The sequence below is a fragment of the Hydra vulgaris genome, chromosome 09, assembly GCF_038396675.1.
Source record: "Hydra vulgaris chromosome 09, alternate assembly HydraT2T_AEP".
NCBI classification, from domain to species: Eukaryota; Metazoa; Cnidaria; class Hydrozoa; order Anthoathecata; family Hydridae; genus Hydra; species Hydra vulgaris.
Window position 1 is genome coordinate 56,862,501 of NC_088928.1, and position 18,916 is coordinate 56,881,416.

The window sequence follows — 18,916 nt, forward strand, 5'->3', positions numbered from 1 at the left end:
TGTGTGTGTGTGTGTGTGTGTGTGTGTGTGTGTGTGTGTGTGTGTGTGTGTGTGTGTGTGTGTGTGTGTGTGTGTGAGTGTGTGAGTTTATACAAAATGTTTGTAAAATCTACCAATGTTAAATAAAGTTTAATAAACAAAATAAGAACGAAATACTTTTAATTTATATTATTTAAGAGTTAATTTTAGATGTTTTTGAAATAACGTTCTTTTTTAGTTTGTTTTTCCACTTTTTTCCTCTTTCAAAAATTTTAATTGTAGGCCTGAAAGGCTCGTTAAATTCGTGATTATAAAAAAAATTACTATTTTACTAATTTAAAATAATAATTTTATAATATAAATAAAATTACTACTTATAGAGCAATAAAGTCATATTTAAAAAGTTGTTATAGAACCATTATAGTACTATTCTGATTTAAAAGATCTCTTTTTAACAACACGTAATTGCTATTACGCAAGCAATTTAACATATAAATATATTTTTAGCCTGTTATCTTTACATTTATGATAAAATGGGTATAAACAAAAGTATTTTAAAAAAAATTACACAATATAGAAAACCAAACTTTTATAAAAGAAATGTGTTATTGAATTAGTACTGATTTTGTAAACAAAGAAAAACAAATGAGTAAGCAAATGAAGATAAACAATGCAGTAAATGAAGAGAAACAAAGCAGCTGATAAAAAGAAAACCAGAAAGCTTAGCGGAAACCAGGCATCAATTAAAAGTAAACAGTACTTGAAAAAAAGTTAAAATTTTATCTACACAACAAAATAAGTTAAAACATCATTTTCATTTAAATACTGTTTTTATATTTACTAAATGAGTCAATTTCAAAAAAAAGATGTCACAACTAAATTTTTGTAAGGTTAGTTAATAAAATATTTTGTTTTATTACTTTTTTATTACTGATAACTGAATATATATATACATATATATATATATATATATATATATATATATATATATATATATATATATATATATATATATATATATATATATATATATATGTATATATCTATATATATATATATAGAGAGAGAGAGAGAGAGAGAGAGAGAGAGATTATATTATATATTATATTGACAAAAAGAGGTAACCATTGCATTACAAATTACTCGTCATTCAATTAAGTCTCATCCTTTTTTCTGTGAATGTTCCCAAGTGCTCTAAAAACTCTTATTCGTCTAGTTTTTTTCCTCGAACATCAGTTCTTTGGAATTTGCTTTCTTCATCTTGCTTTCCTGATTCATATAATTTGCAATCTTTTAAGATGAAAAAACCCTGAAATTTTTTTTTAGTAATTAGCAATATATTATAAATTTAACTTTATATACATAAAGTAATTAACAAAATTAACTTAAAAAACAACAACAATTTTTTTTGGGGTAAAATGGAACCTATAACAGGGCCCAAAAACACTAAAATATTAAAAGACTCTGGCTAAAGCATTTAAAGATATACACAATTTTGTCAAGATCTTTTTTGCATAACTGTTCTTGATAGGTTGTTATATGATATGAGCGGAACAGATTTTGCACAATATTTTAACAGGCTAATATATTGGGCCGAAATTGGGGAAAAAATTCGACTCAATTTTGTGACTTTGTTGACCTATTAAAGAACTGGTTTCAATTTTTAAAAAAATCTGTCACGCATAAATCACAGAAGACAACAAAATGAATTCATACCGAAAATCTTTACACCACTTTTAGTTTTTTAGATATGGTAGCCAGCGTCTTAAAAACTCTTTATCCGAGAAAAAATAGCTTTCAAAAACGCTTACATAAAAAAACTTCAAAATAGTGTAGATAAATATGCAAATATTTAAATATTGGTATACGCTCTATATTGTGATGTTAAAAGATTCATTGTTATTTTTGGTAAGGCTATGAAGACATGTATTTAAAAGAATTCACCATAAAATGGCTTATTATAAAAAACATGATTTTGGCATTATTTATTTAGTATAGGTAAAAAACAATGCCGTTGCTATGGCGGTTGTTAAGTAAGCTAAAACGCTAGGGTTTAATAAAATTTAGTTTAATGAAGTTCTATAGCAAATTTTAAAAATGGTTTTGAAATTGTGAATCTCTTATAAATTTTGCACAAAACCAGAAAATAATTTTTTTTTCCAAAATCTTATATATATAAAATAACAAGCCCATATTTTTTTTCAAAAAAACAGCTTGTTATTTTAGATAAAATAATTATAAACTAGGTTACAATTTTGGTATGCTTAATTTTACTTATATTTTAATAAACGAAAATCATTTATATTTTTTTTGATTTTATATTTATACTTTTTATTATTAATTTATTACCACGAGTGAAAGAAGTTTCATCGGAAACCAAAAATTATATTTTGGCAACATTCTACTTGTTCGGTTCAAACTTTTACCGTAATAAACTGGACCTTTACAAGATTTTTTTAAGTTTAGATAATTTTTTTAATTTAGCCTCAAATCATCATGATTTTCTAATTATTTTGGTGATTTGACTTTTTTTGAGGTGTTAACATTATTAAATTAAAACAATTTTAGTAATTTTAAAACCACGTTACATAAGTTGTTCCACTCAAATCACTTTTAAGTGAAATCAAGTTTAAAGAACCAAAATCATGACTGAATGAATTAAGAATGAAAGATATTTTACAAAATTAAACAAAACAATAAATGGTTTTATTTTTTTTATTTATTTTTATTTTTATTTTTATTACATATTGCTAAATTCAATCTTCTGAGAAATTAAAATACTCTTTCCTTCATTTTTATGCAGGTCAAAGTCACTCGAAATAAGTCTCCTACCTTTTTAAAATAAATTTTTTAATTTTATCTTTTCTTTGATTGTAAAAGTTTATTGTTGATATTACTTTTTACATGTTTAATTCTAAAACTGATAATATTTTACCGAACCAAAACTGCTGTTGCAATTAATCCATTTGATATGATTTTTCATTTTAAAGGGGCAAGGAGACAACAGATCAAAACTTTCTGTATTTTTTCCCAATATTATTGCCTTAGATGGGGAGCTTTGTGTTTAAAATGTTTTTGAAAAGTTTTTGAAGGGTTACTACTGGAAAAATATATTATTATCATTTTGATAATGTTAAGATTTAGAAATCGAAATTATTTTGATAGTATTAGGCTTTAGAAATCGAAATTATTTTGTATTAACTTTAAAGGATACGATAAAGCAACTAAAACAATAGTATAATTATAATAGTAATAAAACTTTAAAACAGTATATATATTGAAATAATATTAATAAAGGATATAATTAATATTTGTTAGATATATACTCCATGTAACTTCATTTGAATGTAAAATAAACGTTTCTGTTATGCCTAGGGTAATGGGCTATTTACCCAACAAAAAAATATTAAATTGGGCCAATTATAAAACACCGACCATTTAAGTTCCACTCTCCTCTATGGGATAGCATTAGTGCAGTCTAATTGTTGCTATAATGTTTATTGCGTTAAGGGGTATGCCCCCCAATAATTTAAGACTTTTTTTAAAATTATTTCAAAAAAATAAAAGGATTGTTTTTAAATCAAAATTTAACGTAGAATCCGAATTTAGATAATTCGAAACTTAAATATTTGCAAATTTGTCTTAAAAATTGAATTTTGTTCATCTCATAATAATAACCATATATTAAAAAAAATCAATCACTAACCAATATCTTTCTATAGACTCCAATATAGTCCTAAATTAAAGAATTTTTACAATAATAATCAACCTCATTTGCTTCATTGCTTAAAAGTCTCTATAAAAATCGTAGACTTGAGTTTATTATCAAAAAATTACCATATTGTTTGGTCAATTGTAGAAGATTTAAGATTATTGTAAAAATATTGTAAGGCTATTATAAATAAGTTATTACTATGGGAAAGAGATCAAAGCAAAATACTAAACGCTTATATTCTCGTAAAAGAAGATTCTATGGGAACAAGCATGCAATATCAAATGAAACAATCATTGAGGGTCTCTCTGACCAACAACAAAACTCCAGTGCAGCTCCTCACTCTAGTTCTACTAATCAAGAAATTCTTGCTCCTTCTTGCTCTGTCTCTGCATCAAATGTTTTAAGGAAAAGAGTTGACATTGACTTTACAAAAACTATAAGTGAAACAGTTGAAGGATATTGACTTGTTGATGTCTTTATTTTAGCTGAAGTTTTAAGTAAACTGCCTTGCCTAGAATGTCAAAATGGGAAATTGTTGCTGATCGAAAACTTTGCCAAAAAGAAAGAATTAGCTTCATCAATGAGTGTATTATGTAAATGTGGCATTAGTTTATCTTTTTATACATCCCCAGTGTATAGAAAGAATGGATATGATGTAAACTTACGCATAACATATGCAATCCGCGCTATTGGTTCAGGCTATTCCAATCTGCAACAATTTACAACAATGATGAATATGCCTAATCCAATGACAAGAAATAATTATGATAAACTTTTCAAAATTTGTGGACATGCATGTGAAACTGATGCTGAAAAGTCAATGACAGCTGCAGCTATAGGTTGGTACGGAAATCGGGGTATCAAATGATGGATCATGGCAACGTAGAGGCTACTCTTCACTCAACGGTGTAATCACTGCCATATCTGTTGATACTGGAAAAATATTAAATGTTAAAGTTATTTCTAAAACATGCAGGTCATGTGAGTTCTATAAGAAAATCAAAGGAACTGATCATGTTAAACATGATTCCTGGAAAGCCATTCATGTCTGTATCAATAACTATCAAGCTTCAGCGCCTGCAATGAAGCCTTAAGGTATTAAGAATATATTTGAGAGATCAATAGCAAAGCATGGTCTCAAATACACAAAATTTTATGGCGATGGAGACAGCATATCTCATAAATCGATTGAAAATGTTTATGTAGAGTATATGAAAGTTGAGCGTCTGCACTGTGTTGGCCACATTCAGAAAAGAGTAGGTAACCAACTTCGCAAGCTACGCAAAAAGGTTAAAGGTATTAGTGGTAAAGGCAAATTAACATTGAATATGATAGATCGTTTGCAAAACTGTTATGGTATTGTCATGAGGCAAAATGTTGGTGAGTTAGTAGTATGAAAAAAGCAATTTTTGCTAGCCTGTTCCATGTAGCATTGACCCAAAAAAATCAGTGGCACGATCATTGCCCAAAAGTAAAAAATAGCTGGTGCTTGTTTCAGCGGGATAAAATAAACAAAACAACAATGTATAAACCAGATGTTGGATTGCCTTTGTTTGTAATTGCTCATGTAAAACCTATTTACAAAGATTTAAGTGAAGACAGTCTGTTATCGATGTGTCTCCATGGATTGACACAGAATGCCAATGAGTCTTTCAATGCCATGTTTTGGGAGCGTGTCCCTAAGATTCGTTTTGTTGGTGTTGAAAAGCTAAAGTTTTTGATGCTGTGGCTAGTTTTAATACTGGTAGCAAAGCATCCTTGCAAATTATGGAGGTACTGAACTTGATCCCTGGCAATTATACAACAAAAGGATGCATCACTATTAACAATTCCAGACTACCTCAAGCGCAGTACAAAAATACTGAAAAAGTTAAACTTCGTTGAAACATAATTCGCGGGAAGAAAAAGTCATCTGATAACAAAAATGTTCAAAAAGAAGGGACTACTTATGAACCTGGAGCTTTTGTGTAGTTGTTTCTTTAAATGCAAATATTTATTTTAGTGTTTTTTATGTTAGATTTAAAGCTGAAGTGATTTATACACAATTTTGAAGTTAAAAGTTCTTTTTCTCAAAATAAGAGTTTTTTTCGATAATCGAACTTTAGCAAATCATATTTCCTAAGCTATAAATGGTAGAGTGGTGAAATTTTCAGGGTATATTTTTATGACTTGTACTTGCAACTTAAACTAAAAACATTTGAGTTAGGTCTTTTAAATCAAGAAATATTTTATATTTTATATTGTCCCTATTTAAAAATATTTTGATCAAATACTATGGGCAATCGAGGCAAAAACTATAATATAACTATACTTTTTTTAGTTTAAGTTGTAGATCTTACTTTAAAGAGCCTTGTGTCAAAGTTTCATTTAGATATATTAAACAGTTCTTAAGTTTTCAATTGCGAAAAATTTGACTTTTTCTTGAATTGCAGCCATTATGGACGACTGCAATAATTTCTTTAAATTTTTTTTTAGTAATTTTGCACTAATTTTGTAGGATCTACTATAAAATATATCGCCATTGCATGCAACACCAAGTTGTCATTTTAGGTTGAACAGGGGGCATACCCCTTTATACCTGAACAAAATAATCAGAAAGAACGCCACTCTATGTTTCTACATGTAAGTTTCATATGGGTCACATGTGGGTAGTATATGCAAGCTTTATGCTTTTATATCTTTTTCTACTCTCTTTTACGGAATTGCGTTAACGCGGTCAAAGTGTTTTTTTTTATAACCACTTATTAACCGCACCAACGTTACCCCATAAAAGAGAGTGGTAAACATATAGCTTACAAATGCTTCTCACATTTTGCCCACATAAAACTTCCACTTAGGAATATAGTGTTGCGTAAACAATTTTGAAAACCACAATAAATACGAACAAACGTTGCACTTTTTATTTATTTGTGAATGTATCTGACATGCCATTCATGGGAAGCATTTGTCAACCATATAAATACCACTTTTCTTTAGAATGGCATTGGTTTGATTTATATTTGGCAATAATGCTTATGCAGCTCTAAAAAAGAACGATTACCACACTATTATGTATTCTTACAGGAAAGTTTCACTTCGATACGCGTGGGAAAAAATATATTAATAAGTTTAATGATTTGTTTATATATGTATAATTTTTCTTATATAATTGCATATGCATAAACACATATCAGTAAAAAACTTTTTTTTTGTTTTTTGTTAATTCACCTCCCCAAGGCCCAGAAGGCCACTACAGACGAGGAGGCTACTTAATTGTGGTTATAACCCTCTCTCAACTCTATAACTCCGAAACACGAAATTTGACGAACAAGGCCGCTGTGCGGAAAAACAAGTTGAGCGCGGTACTACCAGGGACTTAAAGAGCAAAGTATTATACTTTTTGCTTTTCGTTATAATTTTATTTGCAAATACATATATACATAAAAAATCAACTCTCAAAAATATTCATTACAAAACACGAATCTAATTTTTTACGTACGTAATTAAAATCTCATTTAGTGGCACAGCTATGTGAATAATGTGATCCGCATGTGTGCCACATTGAGCATCAATACATAATTCATTCTTTAACTTGTTAATAAATTCACCCTTTTTTTCCATTTACAATCACTATCTTGTCGGGTATAGAATAATATTAGTTGCGATGGTTGAATTAGGCGGTTGCGAACTTCGATATTCGGAATAATATCTGGTCTTCAAAATTTTAGTTAATGCAAAATCGTGTACTTTGTTTTCATGGGGCAAATTAACTTAAAATTGTTAATGAAAAAGTTATATAAAAACAAAACAAAACGACTACAAAAGCAATATTTCCGTTAAACAGGGTTTGAACGTTTACTTTCAACGTTTGAACGCTTGAAAGGTTACTTTTGAACGTTTTTGAAATATTTTTACTTGCTCTTCCTTCATTATTTAAAATATTTGAAATTTAACAAAATGCATATAGGGGCTAAGATTGACTCTTACATAATTCAAACTCAAAAAAATATTGAAATAAAAGCATTTGAATAATATTAATTTTTTTAGCCATTCAAAGTTACCCTAAAATGGGGTAACTTTGAATACGTTTTCTGTAAAAGCAAAACCTCTTCAAAAACACATTTTTTTGTTTTAAATTTTAATAAAAACAACATTCTAGTTTCACAATTTATTATTGCTAAAATAATATAATATTAGTTGATAAAAAACACCCATTTGGTTTTTTTTATTTTGATGGGTATGTTTTAAGAGGAATAGCATGAAAAGAGTCTCATTTACATCAGTTTCACATACAGACAATGCAAGTGAAACATCTTTACATTAAAAAAAAAAAATCCTCAAAAAAATAAATACTTTTTTCAAGGTCAAAAGTAATCTTTTTTCCTTTGAGTATCCTTTTTCCTAAAAGTTAAAAAAAAAACGATAACAAATTAGTCAAAAAAGCGAATAGAATCAAACCGTCATAACTTTGATTGATGGTACATAAGGTGGTCCACTTTCAGTTCTTGTTGTCTATAAATGGTCAGCTTTATAAACATAACCAGAGGCACTAAATATGATTCAACCCTAGCCCTAACTTCAAAACTTTGATTTTATTGTACATTAGGTGGTCCACTTTCAGTTCTTGTTATCCATAAATGGTCAGCTTTATAAACAAAACCATAGGCTATTGGACCAGAGGCACTAAACGTAATTGAAGTAAACATAACATGTATACTTGAATATAAGTACTTGTATTCATATTTATAAAGATACTTCAACTTGGCTGTTTTATATTTTTGCTTACTTATTTGGGTTTATATATATATATATATATATATATATATATATATATATATATATATATATATATATATATATATATATATATATATATATATATATATATATATATATATATACATATATATAAATATGCTACAAATATCTTATAATTTGTGGCTGTTTCATATTTTATGATATTGATTGTAAAATATAACTGAAATTAATGAGGCAAGATTATTCAACCATTGTCTTCTGCTTACTCCAGTCATTTCTTTTACGTTAACAACTTTGTAAAAAAAAAATTATACTGACAAAAAAAAGTTTATATTTATCGAATTTACAAGGTTAATATATTATCACTACTCTACTACCGCATATTACATTAAAAAAATTTTTTTGTGGGTAAATATACATTTATTTTTATATATTAAGAAGTTCAAACTTCACGTGTTCGAATTATGTAGTTACGATTAAGTAAGTACCAACTGATTTATTTAGAGGTATGCAGAGTTTTGAATTGTTTTAACTAATTAAAAACGTTAAAACTCATCATGTGACTCGATAAATAAATAAAATAAATTTCTGTTAACAAATCATTGACTTGATTATTGACGACTAATTACACAGGAAAATATTATGAAATGACATAATAAACGAAATAATTTAATAAAGAAAGGTTTTTTCACAAGGAAACGAAACAACTTAAACACAAGAGCCAAGAGCCGCTCAATTTTTGCAGCTCCAGTTATACCAAAAATTGCAACTCCACAACTACAGCTCTGGCTCAGCTCCACAAACCTGCGCATAATATATTAATTTTAAAACATAATAATGTTATATATAATAAATGTATGATAAAGGAAATCTGTATATTATTTTATGTTTCCGATAATTAATGTAGTGGGGTTACTTTAAACGTTATTCAAGGTAACCTGTAGGGGAGACCGGGGCTAGTTGGCTCGGTTTTTACTCTATGAGCTCTGTAGCCCTAACAGTACATTTTTTTTTAAATATTAAAGTGTAGTCTTAAAGAGTATGGATTAGGGTATCTTATAAAATTTGCATTCATTTACAAAAAAAAATTCTTGGGGCTTTACCGGGCCCTCAAAAAAAAAAAAAAATTGCGCTAACTTACCCCACCACGGGGTAAGTTGGCGCAAACTATAAAAATGATTATTAATGCACTATTAAGTGCAAAATTAATAGAAATTTTTTTAAAATTAATTTTTGCAACAATTTTATCCCAAAATTTAGTATTACTTTTAGCTGGTACCAAATATTAGTCCGTATAAAAGCCAAACAGTAGCCGACCTTTAATCTGTGGAAAAAAAAACTAAAAAAATTTTTTTTTTAATTTTTTTGTAAGAATAAATATTTTCAATATTGTTAAAAGTAAAAAAAAAAAATAATAATAATTTTATAAAAATAAATATTTTTTTCCATAGTAAATGCTATGAGCCAACTTACCCCGTGAAAAATTTGTCAACTTACCCCGAAAGCTTATTTTTTAATAAACAGTCTATAGATCCTGAAAAACGGCAGCTTTGATAAAAAATTCTGACTGGATATAGTAAAACAATTGTGACTGGAACTTTTACAATAATCTTTGTAAAGTAAAAAAAGAAAGCGATGTTCTAAAAGTTACGTTTTTGTCCAAAAAACGCATAAATCTCAATATCTCCCATGCGCATGCGCGAATCCTGACAATACTACAGCGAATGATGAAATGGTCAATAAGGAAGTTTCTGAGTAATTTTTGTCACTTTCTGATGAAAGGCTCTAAAGATAAACGCAGTTCGTCAACTTACCCCTGCGGCGAACTAGCCCCGGTCTCCCCTATGTAAAAAAATGTATGCAGCAAAATATGTTATATTGCAATAGCAAAAGAACATAAATATAGTAGGCTAAAAAACTTATTCAAATTTTACATGCTTAATAAATTTATAAGCAAAAAATATGTAACTTAGACAACAAGCTGCTACACAAGCGGAGACAGTGTACAAAATATTCTGTCTAATTTTTTTGAGAAAAATATCTGAAAATATTTAATTTGTTTTTTAAGGAACAATAACAACCAATAACAAAAGTAAAACTTTAAATAACCAAAGTAAAAACATCAAAAATTATGACCATATAAAAATTACAACCCCCTCAAATTGAGGGGGTTTAAACTTTATATGGTCATAATTTTTTAACGCTGAAAGATAATACTATGAAACTTAAAAATTATCGATGAATATAAGTCTAGTTGAAAATAATACAAAAAATATTTTATCAACTTATCGCTCTCACGTTTGGGGCAGGGGGGCACAAAATTTGGGGCTTTTTTGTTCCCAGCCTTCAATCATCGCAATTTTTTGCAAAGCATCCTTATTTGACATAAGTATAAACATATAAATGTTTGGCTTTTGCTACATGTCTGGAAGTTAGCTATCTAAAAGACCAAAAAAAGCTGAATACGGCTTTGAATACGTAAGTTAAAGTAATTCGGGGTAGTACGAGACACTTAAAATTTAACTTCATAGACCTGAAGTAGAGCAAAAAATTAGTGTTTTATTTAAGCAAAAGTATTAATTTTTGTTTAATAATTGTTTTAATTAAAAAAAAGTAAGTAATTTAAGCAAAAGAAAGCCTATTTAGGGTTGCTTTTTTCAAAACATGTAAGTAAGTTAAAAAATTCCTGAGGTTTAGATTCACAAGATCTCTTCAGATCCTGCAGACTGGCCTGATGATTTGTCTCATCTCCGAAAACAATTATGTCTATCAGAACCAATACAGGTAAAGGATTATGCTTTCCAAAGAGTTGCTTTTCCGATTCCAAAGCAATTCAAAGATTTTGTGCTTCAAACTACAATAGATTCCTGACAAATAATCAAACCATAACAAGATCATGGCTTCTATACTCAAAAAAAGCAGATGCTGTATTCTGTTTCTGCTGCAAGTTGTTTAGTGTCGATAAACAAAAATTTAGTACGAGTGGCTTTCGTGATTGGAAAAACATTTATTCCATGTTAAGTGAGCATAATCGTTCACAAGAGCACAATTTCTGGATAAAAAGAAAGGAACTGGAATGTCGCTTGAAAGCAAACAGTACAATCAATCAAGATCAACAGAATCAGAGTATCTTTCAGCAAGAACAGCAATGCTGGCAATCAGCATGTAGAGAATTGTGGGAATTATTCTTTAATTTGCAAAAAAACAATTTGGCTTTTCGTGGCAGTGAGAAAAAGCTTTAGCGCAAGGAAATGGAAAATTTCTTGACCTAGTGGAGTTATTCAAAAAGTTTGATAGTGCCATGCAAGAGAATGTTCGTCGAGTAACCAACAATTAGTTGCCAAATCATTACTTAAGCAGCAGGATTCAAAATGAGCTGATTATACTTATGTCAAGAAAAGAGAAAACTGAAATTATTCATCGTCTAAAGGTGGCAAAATACTTTGCCCTCATATTGCATTGCACTCCAGACTTGGCCAATAAAAAGCAAACGACTGTATTGGTACGTTTTGTCAAAACTTCAGAAAGTTCTCCAACAGTCAAAGAATACTTTTTGGGCTTCCTGGAAGCTGAAGATCAAATAGGTGAAGGAAGTACAAAATTAATTGCTACCTTTCTGACTGAAAACGACATAAATATTGATGACTGCAGAGGACAAGGATATGACAATGGAAGCAACATGAGTTTTATCAAAGGAGTACAAGTACGAATTCTGGAACAAAACCCTTTGGCTTTCTTTTCTCCGTGTGCTGCCCATTCAATATTATAGCGTTATTACTTTTATAACACAGTTAATACTATAATACCATAAATCGGTAATAGGTAAACACGGAACCGGTAATACGTGAAAACCGTAAAATCTCACTGTGTCTGGTGCAGGTAAATGCAATGCATCCACAAAGTTGTTTTTTGGATATCTTCAACCCTTGTATGCATTTTTCTAAGCATCACAACGTAGATGGACAATCATGGAACAATGTGTTGGAGCTACAATAAAGAAATGGAATGAGACATGCTAGGAATCTCGAATAGAAAGTGTAAAAGTTGTTAGGAATCATTTACCTAAAATTTTGAAGGCTCAAGAAGAATTAGAAGACTCAACATGTGATTCCTTTGCCTTTGCTGAACTAAGACCTGACAAACGAATTATCATCGTATGCTTTCATCCTAAAGATAGTGATATGGTATGAACTCCTGCTCCAGATTAATATTGCAAGCGAGTACTTGCAATCTGAAAAATTGGACCTTCAATTAGCTATGCAATATATCAAGAATTGTAAAGTAGCTTTCAGTGCTCTTAGAAATAATTTTGACAGTTTGTTACTTGAAGCTCAGAAAATAGCAGCTCGTTATGAAATTGATACTGAGCTGCTTCAACCAGTTGAAAAAACACTGTTTACACCAATGGAAAATTTACGGATTAACTTCTTCAATGAGACATTAGAAGTAGCCATATATGGGTTGGATGAACAATTCACTGAACTGAATCATTTGTGTGGAACACTTGGATTTCTTTTTAATATTAAGACTGTTGATAAAGAAGGGTTAAGAACTAGTTGTGAAGAATTGAAAACAAAACTGGATAGAAAGGGGAGAAGTGATATTGGCAGCCAAGAACTTTTCACAGAAATTTCGATTACTGTCAACTTACTACCAGTTGATGTGACATCACCAATTGAAGTGCTTCAATATACTACCAAGAAAAATATGACAGAGCTATACCCTTACCTTTGTATAGCACTTCGAGTTCTACTGACAATTCCAGTCACTGTTGCTACAGAGGAGAGATCTTTCTCCAAGCTGAAACTGATTGAGACATTTGAGGACCACCATGTTACAAGAGCGACTCAATGGGCTAGCATTACTTAGCATTGAGCATGAGATAAGCACTAGTCTAAAGTACGAGGAAATAAGAAGTGAATTTGCAATAATTAAGGCCAGAAAGACTGCATTGTAAAATTGGAATAAGTCAGGTTGTAAAAGTTTTTCTTGAAATACGGTTTACTGAAGGTGAAAAGTTTTTCTTGAAATACGGTTTACTGAAGGTACTTTGAAATGATTTCCTACATGCAATAATATACATTAAAATCGGTAATAATAATTGTGGTAGGGGGTCCCACAAGATAGTCTGCCTGGGGCCCTCAAATAGGTCTGCACGGCACTGATCAATAACTGTGTTATAAAAATATAAACGCTATAATAGTGTTATTAACTTTTAATTTATATCTTACATTTATAATTTATTGTTTGTTTATACAACACTTACTCAAGATATCATAAATAAAAGTGATTTAAGTAAGTAAGCCCAAGTTTTAATTGAGATAGAAATGCATCTAAAAAAAAATAGAATGCATATTTAAGTAATTTTAAAACTTCAGAAACTTTTTGTACACGTACTTTTATAAATATTTAGCATTTCTAAACTATTACTAACGGTCCGGATAAATGCGCGTTAATATTAAAATCAACCAATAATGAACTTTTATTTGTTGATTTTAAAAAACGAGCGTTTTTACGGACCACTAGTAACGTTTTTCATAATGCTTAACTTTTTATACAGTACGTTTTTATAAAGTTGTTTAAGTTTCTTAATAATTTTTAAATATTATTTGAATATCCACTCTATTTTGCTAGATGCTTTACTGCTTCAATTAAAATATTTTTTATACTTCAATTAAAATTTGGGATTACTTATGTTGTTTGAACAAAGAATTGGTTGTAAAGTTAAAAGTGCGTAATAAAAGTAATAACACTATTATAGTGTTATTATTTTTATAATGCAGTTAGTTAGTAGAGTGTTATTACTTTTGTAAGTTTTATATTTTTATTTTTTATAACTTTTTTGCTAACAAATTTAAGTCGATTCGCCCCTTGAAAACAAAGAACACGGTTTTGTTTTAACTAAAATTTTGAAGACCAGATATTTTTCATTTCGCGATCGCTTAATTCATCCCTTGTTGTTTTTCTGTTATCAAAGGCTTTATTCATTAAATAATTTCCCAGTGGGCGCGCATTGCCTGGGACTCGTCCGTCGGACTTCTCTCGGACAATGCCCGCTGGGTTGTTTAACAAATCTGGTGGAACTGAATATTCTTTAGCAACTTCATATATGCCATTACTTTATTTTTGACAGCTTTGATAGTTAATTTCATTTTACTTGCATCTTCATTTCTAATAATTATCTAACATATATAAGTTTAACGATATGTAAATATAAATAATCATTTTTTTAAAACGTCACAATATAACGTTATACAAAAATAAATTTTTTTTATTAACATAATGTTAACTTGACATAAAGAAATAATTATATTTTTATATATACTTTTAAGTAATTATCGTTACGACACTTGTATTCCGAGCTGACGAAATAAACAACTTGTTAGTGTGACGTCGAAGCAACCTTTTTTTTGACGGCGAACGTCGTTATGACAACATTTATTTAAAAAATACAAATAGAAAAAGTTTGAGTGTTTTTATCGTTAAAGTGTGAGATTTTTCTCTGTTTTTTTGTTTATTATTTTTACTTCCCAGTAACAATCTCATTTAATTTCAATGCCATTATAAAAACGTATATTATATCGCGTCCATAACCAAGGGCGATTCTAGGAAAAAAAATGAGGAGGGAGGCCAAAGCCTTAAAAATTGCCGACTGCTTTCTAAAAAGAAAAGGTTCTTAAAACTGAAAACCTGCAGATTGAAATGTGTCAAATACTGACTAGCCAACTATATTTTTTAAATAACCTTCTACAAATTGAAAATAGTTTTTTTGGAAAATTGCCCCTGTTCATACTGACTATAAAACACGTCTTTACGTTTAACGATAAAAAAAACGTATTAAACTGTTATTGCAAAAAGCGGCATAAAACAAAAATAAATTGGTATAGATTTTTTAGTTAGCCATAGAAAATCACAAAGCCATAATAAGCACTGTCCTTTGGTACCACAAATTTCCTGGACAAGTTTTGTCAGTGATTTTTTGATCAATCCAATACTTCATTACTTTCTTCAGAGTAATTATATGGTATTGGTAAGATTCTGCTTCTTTTTATTTGAAGCAATTCTTTGTCACTTTTGCTATCAAAATCAGTATACTGATTTTGATATAAAAACATCCCTATCACTAACGCAGCTTATTGTAAATAAAATTTTTTGCGAACTCAGCAAAGACTACTATTGGATAAGATCAATTCTCTGAATAATTAACCAGTGCAACAAATAAATATATTAACAAAAAATATCTGAGTGTTTACACAGCTAAACAGTCTGACAATCACAATAAAATAAGAACTATCGCAGTGATGATTATAAGAATAATTAAAACGTGGATGTCTACATGGCTCGTAATGTATAGCGTGTTGTCTGTATAACGCCATTTTTACAAGAATTATGTATTCTAAAATTTCTTACAATTTATTTCCTTTTAACGCTAATGCAAGCATGTAACAGGTATTAGAACTTTACAACTACGTTGTACAGTTCCACCGAGTAGCTTCTCTACTTTAAAGAAAGCTTTATTAAAAAAGTATTAGTACCCGCGGCCACCTATTCATTTTTACTAGTTGTTTTTTATTTTCTTTACTTTATAAAAAAAGATGTGGTTTTCAATTTAAAAAAAGATTTTTTTACTTGCTGTTTTTTTATTTTTATTGAAATAGAGTAACAGAACCAATTAAACGGAAAAATAAGAGAGGATTCGAAAAATTAAACTAACGTGTAGGTAGGCCTAAAAAAACCAGTAAAAAGCAGATTTATTCCTAAATAAACCTGCTTTTTATAAAAAATCCATGTTTAACTGTTAGGCAACTAAGAAAAAACAAACTGACCTATAATATAATGCGTCAATTCGCACTCGCAACAGAGACTTCAGGTGCACTTGACCTAACAATGCTGAAATCGAGGCCAAAAAACCATTAAAAAAAAGCTAAAAGTTGATTATTTGTAGATTTTTATTTTATACCTTTTTATAAATATTGTCGGTTAAAAAAAAGTACAGAAAAATTTCGATTAGAAAAAGTTTTGGCGCTATAAACTTTTCAGCTAAGCATCATGTTGCAATTAACAGCATTTAGTTAGCAAACTGCGCGGTCTATTCGGTCCAGTTCTACACAATTGGTTAAAGATTATAACGCTAATAACTTTGGTATTTTTCTTCAAAGTGATATGTAATATCACTTTGAAATCATATATAAATGTAATAATAAAGTGTAACTAATAATAATAATAATAATAATAAAATGTAAAATGCTCTTGGTTGAGTAAAGGCTAGAGATGGTGTCTCGATAAAAATACTCATCTTGGGCAGATGTTAAATGCACCCAGCTACTGTCTTGCAGAAGGCCTCCTAGGCAAAGACTTAAGGGGTAAACAGATTCTATCTGTTGACCAGCCTTGCACCCCTTCTTCATCTATTAGGCTGGCGCAGATGTATTTTTAATACATTGTTTCCAGTTTAGGAAGTTGAATGCTGGATCTTCTTGACTCAATGCATGGGTTTGCTTGTGTCACTGTTTTTACGACTAGGCAACTCATTCTATTATCTACTTATGAGGGTACAGCTCTAAAACTCAGTTTTATGGTTCTGAGGCCGGCTGGTAGTCAGGTTTCCCGAACTCTGTGGTAGCTCTCAGAGAGGCTGATTCCATCAACAGCTGAAAAATATCAAAGTATTAACAGTGCCATGTTGCGCATGGATGGTGTCCCTGTTTGTACTTTTGGTGTGCATTGCGGAGGCCACATTTGGAGCCCTTTGTTACGGCTTAGGGTTTATTAGTAGTAATGAGGCAATTGCTTGGGCTATTAAACGGCGTTCTGAGTACTATCTATGCTTTGAGTCAAGTTCTTCAAACTAATTTAAAAATGAATAAAGTACCAAAAACTATAAAACACAAAAAACCATCATCATCACCAAGTTCTCTAAACCTATCATTCACTAATATTCGTGGTCTTCGAAGTAACTTTTCTTCTGTTAAGTCTTATCTCTTGCAAAGTTCACCAGACCTACTTGCTCTTTGTGAGACTAATTTGAGTTCAGCTGTCTCATCATGTGATCTTAGTGTTGATGGTTATCTTCCTCTGATTCGTAAAGACTCCAATAGTTACATGCTTGGCCTGGGCATTTACATTCGTAAGAATTCACCTGTTTGTCGTGAAACTAGGTTTGAATCCACAGACTATTCTTTCATGTGCTTTCGTTTAGCACCACTTCACTCTATTGCCTTTCTCTTTGTTCTATATCGCTCTCCTTCATCTCAAGACTGCACTCTTTTTGATGTTATTTCTGATCATATTGACCAAGCCCTCTCTCTTTATCCATCAGCTAATATAGTTGTTGTCGGTGACTTTAATGCTCACCACTCTGAATGGCTTGGCTCTAGTGTCAGTGACTCTGCAGGCATTAAAGCCCACAACTTTTGCCTTTCTCAATCCCTAACTCAAATAGTCAACTTTCCAACTCGCTTTCCTGACAACCCTAATCATTTACCTTCACTACTTGACTTATGTCTTGTTTCTGATCCTAGTCAGTGCTCAGTTTCTCCACATTCACCCTTAGGTGCTTCTGATCACAGTTTGATCTCTTTAAAACTAATATCTCATTCTTCTTCATCACCTGAATCCCCCTATTATCGAACCTCTTACAACTACAGTAAAGCTGACTGGAATTCTTTCCGTGATTTTCTTCGTGATGGCCCTCGGGTAGAAATCTTTCTACTTCCTGTCGACAAATGTGCTTCTTACATAACTTCGTGGATTCAGGCTGGCATGGAATCTTTTATTCCCTCTCGACGATTCCAGGTCAAGCCTCACTCTCCTCCATGGTTTTCCTCACACTGTGCTGCTGCGATTGCCAATCGAAACCGTTACTTCCATATTTATCAGCAAAACAATTCTCCAGAAAACAGACGTCTGTTTATTACTGCTAGAAACAACTGTAAAAAGGTTTTGTCTAACACCAAAACCCGCTATTCTCAGGTCATGAAATCTCGTATCTCATCTCAAAAATTAGGCTCTCGTGACTTCTGGAGAATCTTTAATAATATCAATAATAAGGGCAAATCTATAATTCCACCTCTCTTGTATGGTTCAGACTTTGTCACCTCACCTAAAGACAAAGCCGAACTGTTTGCTAAAAACTTTTCATCAATATCATCTCTTGATTCCACTAATTGCGTTCTACCTGATATTGCCAACAAACAGGTTGATCCATTGCTTGACATTCATATCACTCCAGCATCTGTATCTAAAGTGATCTCCTGCCTAGACTCTTCTACAGCTTGTGGCCCAGAAAACATACCTGTTATTGTCTTGCAGAAGTGTTTCCGGAGCTGTCGTCTATACTCTCAAAACTATTCAACAAGTGCTTATCAGAGTCTTGTTTTCCAGCCTGCTGGAAAGCCGCATCTATTATCCCTATCTTCAAAAATTCTGGGGAGCGATCTGATTCGTCTAACTACCGTCCCATAAGTCTTCTTCCTATCATAAGCA

The 18,916-nt window shown here is 30.5% G+C and overlaps 1 non-coding gene across 1 annotated transcript in view; it reads left to right on the forward strand.

The window, feature by feature from the left end:
• The first annotated feature begins 746 nt into the window (after positions 1–746).
• The window catches only part of LOC105846722 (neuromedin-K receptor), a 37,312-nt gene continuing 19,142 nt past the window's right edge, over positions 747–18,916 (forward strand). Inside the window, exon 1 of the transcript XR_010640919.1 lies at positions 747–869. This is a non-coding gene — a transcript (neuromedin-K receptor). The remainder of the gene's footprint in view (positions 870–18,916) is intronic.